This window comes from Mastomys coucha, unplaced genomic scaffold (assembly GCF_008632895.1).
Source record: "Mastomys coucha isolate ucsf_1 unplaced genomic scaffold, UCSF_Mcou_1 pScaffold12, whole genome shotgun sequence".
Classification (NCBI taxonomy): domain Eukaryota; kingdom Metazoa; phylum Chordata; class Mammalia; order Rodentia; family Muridae; genus Mastomys; species Mastomys coucha.
This window is the reverse complement of record NW_022196894.1, coordinates 10,037,838-10,040,990: the sequence shown is the minus strand read 5'-3', so window position 1 is coordinate 10,040,990 and position 3,153 is coordinate 10,037,838. Positions and strand designations below refer to the sequence as shown.

The window sequence follows — 3,153 nt, the reverse complement described above, 5'->3', positions numbered from 1 at the left end:
TCTGTAGACCAGACTGGCCTCGAACTCAGAAATCCGTCTGCCTCTGCCTCCCAAGTGCTGGGATTAAACGCATATGCCACCACCGCCCGGCCGATTGGCTCGTTCCTTTAGTATGATTTTTCAGGTTCACTCATGCTGAGATTGCTGCAGAACCCCTTCCTTCCTAAGAGTAGCTTTTGTTTCTGCATTCAGACACTGTGCACACTAGGACTCCTTTTCTGTTTGCCACGAGATGCTGTCCTCAGGAAACAGGCACGAATGCTTGGTAAATATACTATAGAGAATATATATGTTCTAACTCTTTGTTTCAACTCTTTGGTTGTTTGTTTTTAAGACAGGGTCTTACTATAAGGCCCGGGTTAGTTTGCAAAGAATTGGATTACAGGTGTGTACCACAACATCCCACTTCCTGCTTTCAACTCAGAAACAGAACTGCTAGGTTACTGGTTAAGCTCTATGTTAAACATTATCTTCTTAGTTTCTCTGTGTGAGTGTGTGGGTGTGCAGTTGTGGAGGATGGGAGGTAACACGGGACTCAGTTCCTTCATTCTACTGTGCAAGTTACAGGACTGAACTGACACCATCAGACTTGGCAGCAAATTCCTTTACTCACTTGAGCCATCTTACTGGCCCAGGAAAATTGTGTATATATTTTTAAAGATGTATTTATTTATTTTATGTATGTGAGTACACTGTCACTGTCTTCAGACACACCAGAGAAAGGCATTACAGATGGTTGTGAGCCACCATGTGGTTGCTGGGAATTGAACTCAGGACCTCTGGAAAAGTAGTCAGTGCTTTTAACCGCTGAGCCATCTCTCTAGTCCCATAAAACTGTATTTTTAAGACACCATTTTTCTACAGATACTATGTAATTATATATTACTACTATTGTAATAATACACAAGAATTCTAATTTTTCTACACATTTGCCAGAACTTGATGTTTTCTGGGTATGTGATAAACATTTTGTGGCTTTATGTTTCCTTAATGATTTATTTTATGCTATGTGTGTTGTTTATGTGACAATTATGATACACTAAAAGTCACCATATTTTATTGGCATCTTGCATTCTACCTTAGTTAGCATTTCTTCCGCTGTTAAAAACACTATGGCCAAAGCATCTCAGGAGGACACGGCTCACTCTTTGGCTCACACTTGAGTCAGAACAGGAGTGGCGAGAGCTGATGCAGAGGCCAGGGAGGGCACTGCATATGGGCTTGCTTCTATGCTTTGGTCTTATGGAGTGTTCTCTTAATCGAGGGCCTCCTCTACGATGACTTTAGCTTGTGTCAAGTTGACATGACTTCTTTAGGGAAAGGTCATTCAAGTCTTGTACCAGTTTTTGAATAGTGTTTTCTTGTAGGTGTCCTTTATGTATATCAGAAATAATTCTTCAAATACTTTCTCTCATTCTGTGGGTTGGTTTTATTTATTTAATATTATTTTACTTTTGGGGGTTTACTTTTTGTGGGTTTTATTCTGGTGATAAGATTTTTTTTTTGTTCAACCCTTTTAAATTTTGATGAGACCTAATTATCTACCTTTATTCTTATTGCCTGGGTCTTGTGTTCAAGACCCAAAACAGGACAAATACAAGGTCGAGATGACCCTCCTGCACTGTCTCCTAAGTCTGTCCCAGTATTACAGCTCACGTGCAGGTCTTCCTGTTGAGTCCTACATTCATTCTGTGTAGGACTGTAAGGAAACAAGCACACTCAGACTCATCCTCGGAATTATGGGTATACTGTTGCCTGAGCAGCACTGTATTTCTTGGTGGTCTTAGTGTCTTTGTCAAGGAGCACATCACCATATGCATGAGCACTCTTATTTTAGTGGGCTCTGATAGATTTCACTTGGCTGTGTGTTTGTTCTTATGTTAGCATCATATTGTTTTGACTTCTCTGGCTTCATAATGTTTTAAAACATTATAGATACATATGAAATTGTCAAAAGACAATTTAATTGATAACACGTTAAAAAATACAGAAAGGGTGAGGCTGACAATATTGTATTCTTTTATGTTATGATGATTTTGGTTTTCAGGGACCCTCATGATAGGGCTCACACTGTCCCTGCAAGCTGGTTTAGGTCATGTTGCTGTCTTAACAAAAGCCTTCCAGGAACACAAGGTGTCTTTCCGTGCTCAGCTGACATTTCAGTAGTGATTTCCTTCTTTCTTTCTTCCTTCCTTTTCTTTTTAAAAGATTTATTTATTATTATAAATAAGCACACTGTAGCTATCTTCAGACACTCCAGAAGAGGGAGTCAGATCTCATTACGGATGGTTGTGAGCCACTATGTAGTTGCTGGGATTTGAACTCAGGACCTTTGGAAGAACAGTCGGTGCTCTTAACTGCTGAGCCATCTCTCCAGCCCTCCCCTTCTCTCTTTCTACATACTTTCTCAATGCACTGTCTTTGGTTACTATGGCAATTATGCACAACATTGAGAATTATTTATAATATCAGCTCCAGTCACATACAGAGCTGTTTTTTATGGCAGCCCCACTTCTGCCAGGCAGACCTGAAGGTATCACTCCTCCTGCCTTGGCTTCTTGAGTGTGGGAATACAAAGGTGTACACACCCATCTTCAGCTCTCTTCTCTACCAGTAAGAACACACACACTGTTGTAAACCATATTGTCATTACCATAGATTTATAATTTTAAATTATGCGTAAAAACAGTTATAAATCAAGGTTGAAATAGTTTTTTATTTGTCCATATATTACTGAATTGATTAGCTTGCTTTTGCTATGACAAATTGCCTGAGATAATCAACTAGTTAAGGAAAAAGTTTATTTAGCTTGTGGTTTCACAGGTCCTGTTACTTTGACACAAGTCTATCCTGGTGAAAGTGTATGGAGGAGACAGCTTGCTACCTCATGGTAGCTTGGAAGCAGGGGAGAAAATGGAAAGGGTGAAAGACTGCTCATCAGAGCAGCTAGCCAACAAAGTTCTTTCTCAAAGTACCAGGCTTTAGTAATTCATAGAAGTCCTACCAGACCAGGCTTATAGTTGACCATCATGGTGTTTTAAAATAATAGATGATTAATTAAAGGGCTTAAGAAACTCCTAGCTGGGTGGTAGTGGCACACACCTTTAATGCCAGCACTTGGGAAGCAGAAGCAGGCAGATTTCTGAGTTTGAG

General features: G+C 39.9%; 1 protein-coding gene across 5 annotated transcripts in view; it reads right to left on the bottom strand.

The window, feature by feature from the left end:
* The window catches only part of Mrtfb (myocardin related transcription factor B), a 174,173-nt gene that overhangs the window by 29,502 nt on the left and 141,518 nt on the right, over positions 1 to 3,153 (bottom strand). The gene's annotated exons all lie outside the window — the stretch shown is intronic.